A 15,661-nucleotide genomic window follows, 5' to 3' on the forward strand; every position below is an offset into this window, starting at 1 on the left:
CAATAGTTCAGTATTTACAATTTCAGTGTTTGTGGGGAGACTTTCTAGAATCCACAAGACCAAATAGTAAGAACTGAGTCTGTTTGTCTTATAAACAGGAGGATTTATAGATAAAAGAGTTTTCCAAAACTGTATCCTAGAATAGTAACAAGTGCTATTAAGATCCTTGATTCTGTAATAAAATTAATAATGCAACAAATAAATAATTTAAAAATTAAGATCACCCAATTTCTTAAACAGTGTACTGTACTCAGTTGCTTTCATCATGTCCAACCCTTTGCACCTCATAGTCTGTAGCCCGCCAGGCTCTTCTGTCAATGGGATTCTCCAGGCAAGAATACTGGAATGGGTTGCTATTTCACTTCTCCAGGGGATCTTCCTGACCTAGGGATCAAACCCATATCTCTTATGTTCCTGAATTGGTAAGAGGGTTCTTTACCACTAGTGCCATTTGGAAAGCCCCTCTCTCACTGGGTGAAAGAAAATTAAACTTATAGGAACTAATTTTTTCTTCTGAATGGCACAGTTCAGTTAGTTCAGTTCAGTTGCTCAGTCGTGTCCGACTCTTTGTGACCTCATGAATCACAGCACACCAGGCCTCCCTGTCTATCACCAAATCCCGGAGTTCACTCAGACTCATGTCCATCAAGTCAGTGATGCCATCCAGCCATCTCATCCTCTGTCTTCCCCTTCTCCTCCTGCCCTCAATCCCTCCCATCATCAGAGTCTTTTCCAATGAGTCAACTCTTCGCATGAGGTGGCCAAAGTACTGGAGCTTCAGCTTTAGCTTCATTCCTTCCAAAGAACACCCAGGACTGATATTTAGAATGAACTGGTTGGATCTCCTTGCAGTTCAAGGGACTCTCAAGAGTCTTCTCCAACACTAAAGTTCAAAAGCATCAATTCTTCAGTGCTCAGGCTTCTTCACAGTCCAATTCTCACATCCATACATGACCACTGGAAAAACCATAGCCTTGACTAGACGGACCTTAGTTGGCAAAGTAATGTCTCTGCTTTTGAATATACTATCTAGGTTGGTCATAACTTTTCTTCCAAGGAGTAAGCGTCTTTTAATTTCATGGCTGCAATCACCATTTGCAGTGATTTTGGAGCCCCAAAAAATAAAGTCTGACACTGTTTCCACTGTTTCCCCATCTACTTCCCATGAAGTGATGGGACTGGATGCCATGATCTTCGTTTTCTGAATGTTCAGCTTTAGGCCAACTTTTTCACTCTCCACTTTCACTTTCATCAAGAGGCTTTTTAGTTCCTCTTCACTACAAAGCTGTTGAAATCAAAATCTGAAAAAACAAATCGTATTTAGCTTTGTATAAAGACTTTTTAATATCTGTGTTCTGTGGAATTCTATAATATATTTCTCTGGGCTTCTCTGGTGGTCCAGTGGTTAAAATCCTGTGCTTCTAATGTAGGAGATATGAGTTTGATTCCTGGTCTGGGAACCAAGATCCCACATACCATGCACTGGCAGCACTAAATTATTATTAATATTTTTGTTACCCAGCACTTTTTGTGGACAAGACATCTTTTTAAACACTTTGGTATTAATACATTTGAGCATCACAATGACTCTAGGAGGATATGGCTAATTTATTAGACCATTTGCAAGATGAGGAAATTAAAGCAAAGAAGTGTAAAGCATCTTACCCAAAGCAAAAATTAGCATTGATTAGAGCCCAATCAAACTGACTTTACTCCATATACTGTATTATATTTTACTAAATATATTTAAGAAAAGAATGTCCTCAACCTGAAAGATCAAACATGGATCTTAGAGCTTAAAATTCAAAGTCTTTTTGAACTTGACCTTGACTTATCTCTGCAGTTTCAGGTCCTTTTTTTCTTAAGCAATTTCACTTCAGTAAAGTCAGTCACCCACTGACCAAGTCTCACACTTTCTGCCAGTGCCCACCTGCCACACTCATGTGCTAAGCATCTTTCTCTGCAGCAGTTCAATTCCAATTACTCAGTGAAACATCACAGGACTTATCTAACAAAGAGAAGGGGAAAAAGCAATGAATTTTTGTTCTGACACCTTATTAACATCATTTATTTTTGCATGCATGCTACATTGCTTTAGTTGTGTCCAACACTTTGCAACCATAAGGACTCTAGCCTGCCAGGCTCCTCTGCCCATGTGATTCTCTAGGCATGAATACTGGGTTGCCATTTCTTTCTCCAGTTAAACTTTCCAACTCAGTGATCAAACCACGGTTCCCTGAATTGCAGGCAAACTCTTTACTTCTGAGACACCATGGAAGGCTCAGATAAGACTAGTGAATTTCAGGAAGATACTGACAAACAAATCAATATGCAGTGATATAATATCACTGCAATGTGGAAAATGCCTAGAAGAGGGAGTGGAGTGAGTGGAGGGATTTATTACATTCAGAGATTTATTAGCTTTATCTTTAGATCTTTAGTATATGTTCTGGTTTCCTAACCAACTTCTTGAAAAGACAGAGGCTATGGAGTTTATTTCTCCTGTATAATATGGAACCACATTTTATATATAAGAAATCAGTGGAGAAATGCCAGAAAGAATGAAAAGATGGAGCCAAAGCAAAAACAACACCCAGTTGTGGATGGGACTGGTAATAGAAGCTAGGTCCAATGCTGTAAAGAGCAATATTGCATAGGAATGTGGAATGTTAGGTCCATGAATCAAGGCAAATTGGAAGTGGTCAAACAGGAGATGGTAAGAGTGAATAACGATGTTCTAGGAATCAGTGAACTAAAATGGACTGGAATGGGTGAATTTAACTCAGATGACCATTATATCTACTTCTGTGGGCAGAAATCCCTTAGAAGAAATGGAGTAGCTATCATGGTCAATAAAAGAGTCCGAAATGCATTACTTGGATGCAATCTTAAAAACTACAGAATGATCTCTGTTTGTTTCCAAGGCAAACCATTCAATAGCACAGTAATCCAACTCTAAGTCCCAACCAGTAACACTGAAGAAACTGAAGTTGAACGGTTCTATGAAGACCTACCAGACCTTTTAGAACTAACACCCCTCAAATATGTCCGTTTCATTATAGACGACTGGAATGCAAAAGTAGGAAATCAAGAAATACCTGGAGTAACAAGCAAATTTGGCCTTGGAGTACAGAATGAAACAGGGCAAAGGCTAATAGAGTTCTGCCAAGAGAACGCACTGGTCATAGCAAACACCCTCTTCCAACAACACAAGAGAAGACTCTACACATGGGCATCACTGGATGGTCAACACCAAAATCAGATTGATTATACTCTTTGCAGCCAAAGATGTAGAAGCTCTGTACAGTCAGCAAAAACAAGACCAGGAGCTGACTGTGACTCAGATCATGAACTCCTTATTACCAAATTCAGACTGAAATTGAAGAAAGTGGGGAAAACCACTAGACCATTCAGGTATGACCTAAATCAAATCCCTTATGATTATACAGTGGAAGTGAGAAATAGATTTAAGGGCCAAGATCTGATAGACAGAGTGCCTGATGAACCATGGACGGAGGTTCGTGACATTGTACAGGAGACAGAAATAAAGATCATCCCCCAGAAAAAGGAAAGCAAAACAGCAAAATGGCTGTCTGAGGAGGTCTTACAAATAGCTGTGCAAAGAAGAGAAGCAAAAAGCAAAGGGGAAAAGGAAAGATACACCCATTTGAATGCAGAGTTCCAAAGAATAGCAAGGAGAGATAAGAAAGCCTTCCTCAGTGATCAGTGCAAAGAAATAGAGGAAAACAATAGGATGGGAAAGACTAGAGATCTCTTCAAGAAAATTAGAGATACCAAGGGAACATTTTATACAAAGATGGGCTTGATAAAGGACAGAAATTGTATGGACCTAACAGAAGCAGAAGATATTAAGAAGAGGTGGCAAGAATACACAAAACTGTACAAAAAAGATTTTCACAACCCAGATAATCATGATGGTGTGAACACTCACACTCACCCAGACCAGACATCTTGGGGTGTGAAGTCAAGTGGGCCTTAGGAAGCATCACTGCGAACAAAGCTGGTGGAGGTGATGGAATTCCAGTTGAGCTATTTCAAATCCTGAAAGATGAAGCTGTGAAAGTGTTGCACTTAATATGTCAGCAAATTTGAAAAACTCAGCAGTGGCCACAGAACTGTAAAAGTTCAGTTTTCATTACAATTCCAAAGAAAGGCAATGCCAAAGAATGCTCAAACTACTGCTCAGTTGCACTCATCTCACACGCTAGTAAAGTAATGCTCAAAGTTCTCCAAGGCAGGCTTCAGCAGTACATGAACCATGAACTTACAGATGTTCAAGCTCGTTTTAGAAAAGGCAGAGGAATCAGAGATCAAATTGCCAACATCCACTGGATCATCGAAAAAGCAAGAGAGTTCCAGAAAAACATCTATTTCTGATTTATTGACTACGCCAAAGCCTTTGACTTTGTGGATCATAATAAACTGTGGAAAATTCTGAAGGAGATAGGAATACCAGACCACCTGACCTGCCTCTTGAGAAACCTATATGCAGGTCAGGAAGCAACAGTTAGAACTGAACATGGAACAACAGACTGGTTCCAAATAGGAAAAGGAGTACATCAAGGCTGTATATTGTCACCCTGCTTATTTAACTTATATGAAGAGTACATCATGGCTGTATATTGTCACCCTGCTTATTTAACTTATATGCAGAGTACATCATGGGAAATGCCAGGCTGGAGGAAGCATAGGTGGAATCAAGATTGCCAGGAGAAATATCAATAAACTCAGATATGCAGATGACACCACCCTTATTCCAGAAAGTGAAGAAGAACTAAAGAGCCTCTTGATGAAAGTGAAAGAGGAGAGTGAAAAAGTTGACTGAAAGCTCAACATTCAGAAAACTAAGATCATGTCATCTGGTCCCATCACTTCATGGCAAATAGACGGGGAAACAGTGGAAACAGTGGCTGACTTTATTTTTGTGGGGCTCTGAAATCACTGCAGATGATGATTGCAGCCATGAAATTAAAAGTCACTTTTTCCTTGGAAGGAAAGTTATAACCAACCTAGACAGCATGTTAAAAAGCAGAGACATTACTTTGCCAACAAAGGGCCGTCTAGTCAAAGCTATGGTTTTTCCAGTAATCATATATGGATGTGAGAGTTGAACTATAAAGAAAGCTCAATGCCAAACAATTGATACTTTTGACCTGTGGTGTTGGGAAGACTCTTGAGAGTCCCTTTGACTGCAAGGAGATCCAACCAGTCCATCCTAAAGGAGATCAGTCCTGGGTGTTCATTGAAAGGTCTGATTCTAAAGCTGAAACTCCAATACTTTGGCCACCTGATGCGGAGAGCTGACTCATTTGAAAAGACCCCGATGCTGGGAATGATTGAGGACAGGAGGAGAAGGGGACATCAGAGGATGAGATGGTTGGATGGCATCACCAACTCAGTGGACATGAGTTTGGGTAAACTTCGGGAGTTGGTGATGGACAGGGAAGCCTGGCATGCTGCAGTTCATGGGGTCGCAAAGAGTCGGACACAACTGAGTGACTGAACTGATGAACTGATAATAAATTATAGAAAAATCACTTCCTGTAAAAAGTAACACGTATGTTGGCATTATATATTAGAAAACTAAAATAAGGTGAATGTCTTCTTTAACCAAAAAATATGCTTACATATACAAAAGTCTCTTGTTGAAAATTTCAGCATCCCCTTGAAGATGTAGCATTTTACTTGGAATGATAGAAATGATCATTTGAACAGATTTTTATTATAATATAATAATAAACATGTTTGTTAAACAAAATGCAGCAGAAAAAGAATTCTCATTTGTATTGTTTGAGGCTAACCATGAACTAACAGAGTTTGAGTAATCTTTCACCTTTTTATGTAAATAGAAAAAGATATATTTTGTAACAAGTTTCACTTGGACAACTATAATTTTCATCTGCTTTTGGAAACAAGCCAGTATAAGAAAAGACATTTAAAAAGACTTGGATGGTGATCAAATTTGAGTCTACACCAAAGGGATATACATCTGGACAGAATTTAAACTTAATAAAATTTGATGAATGTCTCTTTTCTTTCTGCGTTTAGGAAAAAGGGGGAGTTTATCATCTGTAAATATTTATTTGGTTCATTTTTTTTTCACCTTTATTGTGCATTTAGCAAATGTATACTTCCAGTGTGGATAACTGAGACAGTTGTTTTTTTCTCATGTGGATTGGTCTTTTTTCTGGATGTGTAAGTCCCTCACCAAGATGAGAGGCACCATGAACCAAGGTCAAAAAGGCCTTGGTTCCACATGTACCTTCTGTATGAAGATTGATGAAACAACTTCGTATCCCTCTGTATTAGTATTTTACTGTTACTGTAACAAATTGCTACACTCTTAGTACTTTATTTTCAGACATTTCTGCTCATTTAATGACAATAACAAACCCAAAACTCCAGAGGTAAGTAGAACAGAAAACAGGTGTTTTGGGCACAAATTCAGCTCCATTTCTTTCGGACTCTCTCAGAAATGTCCTCCTTTGGGTGTGGGAGGTTCATCCCAGTCCAGGGTTCAGCCCTGAACTGCTAGGAAGATGGCTGTGGCAGTTTCAGATTTCCTGTTCAACTACAACAAAGGCCTTTCTTCCAGTGACTCTATCTTAAAAAGAAGGAAACTTGCTCCTATTCCCATCAACTTCGCAGTTACCTTTCATTGGGTAGATAGAACTTAATACTTTAGAACAACACACATTTATTCTTCTATAATCCTACAGGTCAGAAATTCAAAGCATTGGCAGGGCTGGCTGCGTTCCTTCTGGAGGCCAAAGGGGAGAATCTATTCGGTGGTCTTTTCCTGTCTCTGGAGACCTCATGGCTTGTCTCATGGCCTCATCCTCCAACTTCAGGGCCAACAGCCTAACATCTTCAAATTTCTCTTTTTTAAAGTTTTTTTTTTTCCCCTTTTAAAATGTAGCCCATTTTTTAAAAGCTTTTACTGAATTTTGTTATAACATTGCTTCTGTTTTATGTAATGTATTCACAACTTCCAGTGATTATGTGGATATCTTTGGGAGGACGTTATTCTGTGTACTAGCCCTTCCAACTCTCCATTTCATCATGTATAAAACAGGCACCATAAACAGTCCCTCCCACACAAGGTTGAAATGAATTCTTAACATACAATTTGGCAGATAGAGGACTCCCAACTCCATAGATTTATTATGAAAGCATTTGTACAGGGATAATTATTTACCTTGTACAGTCTCATAATAAAGTATTCTACAGTAAGACACACTTTCTGATTTCTCTGTAATGGTGATGGTGGCAGTTTAGTTTCTAAGTCGTGTCTGACTCTTTGCAATCCCCTGGACTATGTAGCCTGACAAGCTCCTCTATTCATGGGGTTTCCCAGGCAAGAATACTGAAGTAGCTTGCCACATCCTCCTCTAGGGGATCTTCCTAACCCAGAGACTGAATCCGTGTTTCTTGCACTGCAGGTGGATTCTTTGCTACTGAGCCATCAGGGAAGCTCAATCTTTTATATAACAGATGTTTAATATTTTAAGCTCTTAATTTTATTTCTGTGTTTAAAAGGGAATCTTTCTAAGTGTTTATTACCATTCTCAGTGAATTACATTGTTAAGAGACGACAGAACTTTAGAATCATACAAGCATGTGTTCTAATCTCAGTTTCCTTATTCAGTGGCCCTCAACTTCTGACTTAACTCCTCTTGAGTTTGCTTCCACCTTGAAAAACAGAAATAATAGCATTAATCCTTAGGGTGGGTTGGAGGATTGAATTAGGAAGAAAAAAAAAAAGATCTATATTAGTTTCCTAGGGCTGCTATAACAAATTATCATAACCTTGAAGGTTTAAAAAAAGAAATGTATTCTATCAAAAGTCCAGAAGTCTGAAATCAAGACTCTGATACTTTCATATTTTAAGGGAGAATGCTTCTTCCCACTTCTGGTGGTTTCTTGGCTTGTGACAGTATAAACAATTTTTGCCTCCATCTTCTTGGTGTACCTTCCTGTCTCCTCTCTTCCTCTTCTTGTTTTTTAAAATATTTATTTGTATCTGCTTATTCACTTGGTTGTGTGGGGTCTTAGCTGTGGCATGCAGACTCTTAGTTGTAACATGTGGGGTCTAGTTCCCTGATTAGGGATTGAACCTTGGCCCCCTGCATTGGGAGTGTGGAGTCAAAGCCACTGGACCACAGGGAAGTCCCCTCTCTTCTTATAAAGACATAAGTTACTGAATTTAGGACCCATCCTAAATCCAGGATGATATCACCTTGAGGTCCTTACTTAATTATATATGTAAAGATCCTATTTCCAACTAAGGTTACATTTTGAGATTCCAGGTGGATATGAATATGAAGGGGGACACTATTCAATTTGGGCTTCCCAGGTGGCACTAGTGGTAAAGAACCCACCTGCCAATACATGCTACATGAGAAACGCTGGTTCAATCCCTGGGTCAGGAAGATCCCTGGAGGAGGGCCTGGCAACCCCCTCCAATATTTTTGCCTGGAGAACTCCATGGGACAGAGGAGCCTGGCAGGCTACGGGTCCTCGAGTTACAAAGAGTCAGGCACGACTGAATCAACTTAGCACACATGCATACAAAGAATTAAACATACCTGTGATTTGGCAAGGGAGTCTGAGAAGCGAATACACTTGGAAGAAGGATTATGGAGGTAGGGTTACTCGTCACACGCAGCATCAAGTGTAAGGACCCAGAAAGGGGACAGAGTGCTGTGTGTTGAGGGAAACAGTGCCATGGCAGTAAGTGAGGTGAAAAAAGCAGGCTTGTACAATTTCATGAAGACCTTAATATGCTGTGTGGAAAGGAGTGTCACCTGGCATATCAGTAAACAAAGGATTTTGCAGCCATCAAGACATCAGCTACTGGAGCCAGCCCTGGCCACACACTCTGAGGGGACTCTCCATGGGCAAGGACAGAACACTGACTCTAGATAGCTAAGATGTAAATCAAAGGATAGATTTTGGTGAGCCCAGACTCTTGATGTCTTCCCATACATAGATGAACATTACATTCCTTAACTTGAGATGTCTTGTTTTCTTTAATTAACAGTTGTCTTTTGATGTTCTGATTACCTGTGTTTGTTTGTTTTTGGAAAACTCCTATACACTCTGGCTCCTTTCTTACCTCTTTGGAGCAGTCCCTTAGAGCTTTCCGAGAGGTTGTCTTGGATTAAGTCCTCAGGAAATCTGCCAAATAAAACATAATTCTCAACCTTTAGGTTGTGCTTTTTTTTTTTTTCCTTCAGTCAACAGCTATGTGCAGGGACAGACTTAGGCAGCTCCTTGACCTGCTGAAAGAAATTGCCCTCCAACTGTCTCTACCTTGCAGGAAGCCTTGGAGGTGGTAGCTGGTTTTACGTACCTAGGGGTCAAGCAGGTAGGCTGATCTATGGCAAGAGATTGCTCTGGAAAAAGGACTACCAGATAAAGATCACTGTAATAATCCTGATGAGAAAGGCTGACTGAAAACCCTAGCTGCTGGAATAAAATGGGGAGCCCAAGCACCTGGTAGCTCAGACGGTAAAGAATCTGCCTGCCATGCAGGAGACCTGGGTTTGATCCCTGGGTCAGGAAGATCCCCTAGAGAAGGAAATGGCAACCCACTCCAATATTCTTGCCTAGGAAATCCTATGGACACAGGAGTCTGGTGGGCTTTAGTCTATGGGTGGCAAAGAGTCAGACACAACTTAATGACTGAGCATAAATGTATAGTGATTTCAGTTTTGAACAAATGCTAAGAATCTTTCTGATACTCCCAAAGAGATGCAGAGCAGGCAATTTATATATATATATATATATATACACACAGACATATGTACACACATATGTGTGTGTCTGTGTGCGTGTGTGCACGCATGCTAAGTCACTTCAGTTGTGTCCTACTGTTTGAGACTCTAAGGACTATAGCCTCCCAGGTTCACTGTCTATGGTATTCTCCAGGCAGGAATACTGGAGGGGGTTGCCATGCTCTTCTCCAGAGGATGTTCCTGACCCAGGGATGGAACTCACGTCTCCTGTACCTCCTGCATTGTAGGTGGTTTCTTTATGACTGAGCTACCAGGGAAGCCTCTCTCTCTCTCTCTCTCTCTCTCTATGTGTATATATATATACATATATATATATATATATACACACACATATACATATATATGTGTGTGTTTGTGTGCGTGTATGTGTATTTATATAAGTATATATACAATTTTACACTTACATATGTATGTGCATAAAAATATGTGTAAGTGCAAAATTCAGAAGAAATAGCCAGGAAGCTGGTAATTTGTATTTCTATTTATATGGCAATTAAATCCACAGAATAGGTGAGGAATGCATAAAGGGCTGTCTGGTCTCCTCCCCCTCCTCAAAAAAAAAAAAGTCTATTTCCTACTCTCCTGAACCTGTGAATGTTACATTATTTGGAAAAATAGTCTTTGTAGATATAATTAATTTTGAGATCTTGGAATGAGATATTCATCCTAGAATATACATGTGGGCTCTAAATCCAATAACAGGTGTCCTTTAGAAGCACAGAAAGAACACTGTGCGAGGATAGGTGCAGAGATTGAAGAGACGCAGCCCCGAGCCACGGAATTCCAACAGTCCCCAGGAGCTGGAGTCAACTAGGAAAAGCATCTCCCCTCTGCCCTCTGGAGGGGCACAGCCAGGCTGACACACTGGCAGCAGACTTCCGGCTTCCAGAACTGCGAGAGAATACATTTCTTGTTTAAACTATCATGTTAGTTGTTCAGTTACGTCCAACTCTTTGCAATCCCATGCACTGCAGCACGCCAGGCTTCCCTGTCCTTCACCATCTCCCAGAGCCTGATCAAACTCACGTCCATTGAGTCGGTGATGGAAGAAGGATTGGGTAGAATTACTCATCCACCATGTTAGTGATGATTTGTTATAGCAGCCACAGAAAATCAAGTGCCTAGGATGAGAAGAGAAGCAGGGCTGGGTTTGAATGAGAAACTCCAACACGTAAAGTCTTCTAGAGAAGGAAACGTTGACAAAGAAGAAAAACATGAACATAGAAAGAAGTGTGGTGTCATGAAAGTGGAGGGATAAAAATGTCCAAATGAGAGAAAATCAACAAGTATAGCAGCTTTTAAGCTGATGAACTGTGAAGTTACATGACTCTAAATAGTGACCCTGGATTTAGCTACATGGAGGAGAGTAGGACCCATAGACATAAAACACGATGTGTAACAGGAGTCAAGTTTTACAGAGTATCTCCCTGAGTGTTATTCCCTTCCCTCTAGTAACCACTCAGGTTTATGTAAGTTGCTGTTAAACAACTAAGTTGTGTCTGACTCTTTGTGACTCTATGGGCTGCAGCATGCCAGACTCCACCATCCTTCACTGTCTCCCAGAGTTTGCTCAAATTCAGATCAATTGAATCGGTGGTGCTATCAAACCATCTTATCCTCTGCTGCCCCCTTCTTCTTTCGCCTTCAGTCTTTCCACATGTCAGGGTCTTCTCCAAAGAATCAGCTCTTTGCATCAGGTGGCCAAAGTATCAGAGCTTCAGCTTCAGCATCAGTCATATTCAGGGTTGATTTCCTTTAAGAATGACTGATTTGATCTCCTTGCAGTCCAAGGGACTCTCAGGAGTCTTCTCCAGCACCACAATTAGAAAGCATAAGTTCAAATTGGTTCATGACTTATTTATAACAAAATGTTGTCCTCTGTGACTTCTAAAGCTGGTTCACGAAACACTACTCTTACTTTGCTTGTTGGAACCATTGTGCAAGAGCTGTGAGCTACCATGCTGTCAGGAAACCCAGATATTCCACACAGAGAGACACTCGGAGAAAGAGAAGACCTATAACTAGATAGAAAGAGCCTTTCAGCCAGACTCCAACTGACTGAATATTACAAGAGACTCGATGCCTCGACCACCCAACTGAACTCTTCTCCTGACTAGGAAGAGGTGGAGAGAAAATAAAATAGGTTTCCTTTTTTGTTTTTTTCACTTGATTGCACTGGGTCTTAGTTGCAGCATGCAGGCTCTTAGCTGTGACGTCTAGTTCTCTGACCAGGGATCATACCCACCCTCCCTGCATTGAAAGTGCGGAATCCTAACCACCTGACCACCAAGGAAGTCCCTAGTTTTCTATTTTAAGCCAATATTAATTTGTACAGGAATAGTAACCAGAACTTAGGATAAACAGTTTAGTGATGAAAGACAATGTGCTCCATTGTATGAATCCATTCTAAATAAGACCTCAAAAGAGAATTTCAGAGCCAAATTGGATCATTTAATTTTGCTGAGCCAAACTGGCACTTGAAAAACTGTTCTCATCCATTTGTTTTGTCACATTTCATTCTGGGATGTATCAGAAGCTTGCTTTACTTTTTCATAAAACTAATAGGAGATAGAACTTATAAGCACAACTTAATTCTTTTTTTTTTGCAACTTAGTTTTTAATTTCTGACACATACATAGCATCATTCTTGGGCCTGAGTTAACAACACAGACAAAAAATTAAGTTTTTTGGGCAAATCCCAAACTTAAACGGATGTTTATGTTAAATCAGCAATCTTTTATCAAAATCCATTGAGTCTAAACATATTCATAATTCTGTTAAAAGAAGTGTAACACCTCTAACAAAATCCAAGGCAGTACCTTCCAATGTGACATAAAAAAGTAATATATTAAAGTGGATTATATTCACTGTTTGGATAAATATAGACTATAGATGACTTCATATCTGTTTGATTTTCAGGCAAAGACTCTGAAAAATAACATGGGTTCCAGGACTTTTGGATTTTAAAATTGTGGATAAGGGATTGTGAATCTTCTTTCCCTTCTCTCCCTCTCCACCAACAGGACTAAGAAATTGAGCCCTAATGTTGTAAACATAAGACTTTGTTTCATAATAAATTAACCATCAGCATACTTAAAAGGGCCTTTGAGGTTGCTTGGAAATTCCACCAAGTTTCTCTGATTTTTCAAAATTTCAACCAAACTATTTTTCTCTTGTTTTTAGTAGCTGACTCCATGTTGTAATTTCTAATGAAAATAAGAGCGATTAGAAAACTTCCTCAGTTTTTTTGATACTAAACTTGACTTTAGGCTATAATAAAAGAAGTTCCCGCATCTCCTTCTTAAGGGCAATTTACCCCAAACTTATAATCCTATTCCCATTTACCTTCACAGGAACTTCATGCTGTTAATTTTCTCTTATATATAGTAAACAGGATTTGATTACTGGATGAGTGATGAGCTTGGTACCACTGAATTCTTGAAACATAAACAAAATAATGAGATCAAGTTTGCTTATGTGTTTGTGAGTACTTTGGAGCTGGAGTTATCAATTTATAAGTTATCTTATAAATTATCTTTAAGTTATCTTTATAAGTTATCTTTCAAGACTTGAAAATTTGGAAATTTAACAATATTTAAGCATACAGAGTGAAAAGGGAAGGGAATTTCTATATAGTCCATGAGTTAAATAATCAGGAAGATATGATACTTTCAAAAGAAACTGATTAAAAAGTGTCCAGGGAGGAGGAAAATCAAACCACCACACTCCATACAGAAATTTCATGCAAAACTTCCAGAAATATGACTTAAAAGGAAAGTTCAAGCCGTAGAGTTATAACTGAAGAGGAATGAGGGGACTATGTAAGGATTATTTCTATTTATTCTAATGTGGGGGAACATTGTCATATGACTATGGATATGTTTCTTCCAGGGGATCATGAACTCTTAATTATGGTTATGGTCATAAAACAGATTATGTCTTAGTATTAACTGATTTGTTTTAGCTGCTAAGTTTTGTCCGATTCTTGGCAATCCCATGAACTGTAGCCTGTCAGGCTCCTCTCTCCATGGGATTTCCAAAAAAGATTACTGGAGTGGGATACAATTTTCTTCTCCATAATATTAATTATGCCCTATTAATTAGTCTATTACTTATAGTCAAGAAAGCTAAATATTTAGTCCTCTTAAATCTGTTAGATTGGTAGACTAGAAGTTGAAAAAATCAAGTTTGATGCCCTTAGAATTATCACACACAAGGAAGCCCTGCTGTCTAGTAATTGTTGTTACAGAATGTTGTCACTGTATCTGTCTAATTGTGGATATAAATGCCCCTAAAAGGTAATAAGGGGGAGAAAACTGTAGACATCTTAAGGATAAAGAAAAAAAAAAAGAGTAACGTAGTGATAAACCTTGCCTTTCACCATGTGATTTATGATCAAGGTCCAAAACACCTTTGAAGTTAGAGAAAATGAAAATGAAAACAACATTTAAAAAGGTGCCAAATTACTGTGGTTATCTCAGAATAGTTTCCAAATGAATGTACTGCAACAACTTCTCATCCTTGCTATTAGAGTTATATGATTCTGGACATCTTTCTTTTTAAAATATTGTGTTTTTTTTTTTTATTTTTTTTGAAAGTAGATTATAAGTAACTTTTCAAAAACATTTTCATGATAAAAATCACATTTTGAGATAAAATATCCTATTGGAGTCACAGGACTCAATATCATGTATAGCACAGGGAACTCTGCTCAGTGTTATGTGGAAGTCTGCATGGAAAGGGAATTTGGGCGAGAATAGATACATGTATATGTCGGGCTGAGTCTCTTTGTTGTGCAGTTGAAACTAACACAATATTGTTCATCAGCTATACTCCAATACAAAATAAAAAAGTTTAATAAAAAAACATGACACAATAGATACACTGCGAGTGTGTCATTATTCTGAATTTTTCCACAATCTGTGAGATAGTCTAATATACTTTAAAAATTTTATTATTTATCTCTGCTGACCTTAGACTCAATTCATACTGTGTTACAGGCACAGATATTTCAGGAAAATTGTTGTATGCGAATATTTCCCAGATTTCATAAGTGAATGTTCAAAATGCATATTTTAATTTATATTTTATCTGGAAAATATTGCCTATCTTTTGAATTTCAAACCTTCTGGAGTAAGTGAAATCATGTATATCTTCTTTGTTATCTCTGAAGAGGGATAATTAGCATGTAATATATGATCTGTTTATTGTTTCTGTGGATGTTATCTAACCTGAAATGTGAGCGATCAGTGTGAAGCAAAGCAGATGGTGAAGTATCTGGTTTGTGTCTGTGAGTGAGTGTCCAGGAGCTGTAATGTCCTCAACACAGCTGTGGGTCATCGTCATGCCCACTGACATTCTGCAAAGAGGCCCTTTGATCCTGAAGTCATTATCCTTCAGTTATTTAGAAACTCTGGAATTAGACAACATCTGACAAAAACACTTGAAGTTTCTTACGTCTTTCATTTGAATTGTTCTGCATCACAGAAACAGATATATACACACACAAGCAAAAACTTACACACCTGCAATGAATGATTATACCCAATTTTAAAATAGAAAACATTTAAACTTTAATTTCCCTGGATTACAAATTTTCTAGAAATTAACATTGAATTTTGTGTTCAAAGTTGGTTAGAATTTCACGTTTGCCATGTTTCACAAGATCTGGAATGAGAAAACATTTAATACAATATATTTATCTCACATTTTATTTAACTGTAAGACCTTGGGGTCACAAAGAGCCAGACACAACTTAGCAACTGAACAACAACAACAAAATATTTGCATTGGTTTTTTCATAAAAATTCTAAAATAAACCTAAAATCAATTATTTTACA

This window comes from Ovis canadensis, chromosome 1 (assembly GCF_042477335.2).
Source record: "Ovis canadensis isolate MfBH-ARS-UI-01 breed Bighorn chromosome 1, ARS-UI_OviCan_v2, whole genome shotgun sequence".
Classification (NCBI taxonomy): Eukaryota; Metazoa; Chordata; class Mammalia; order Artiodactyla; family Bovidae; genus Ovis; species Ovis canadensis.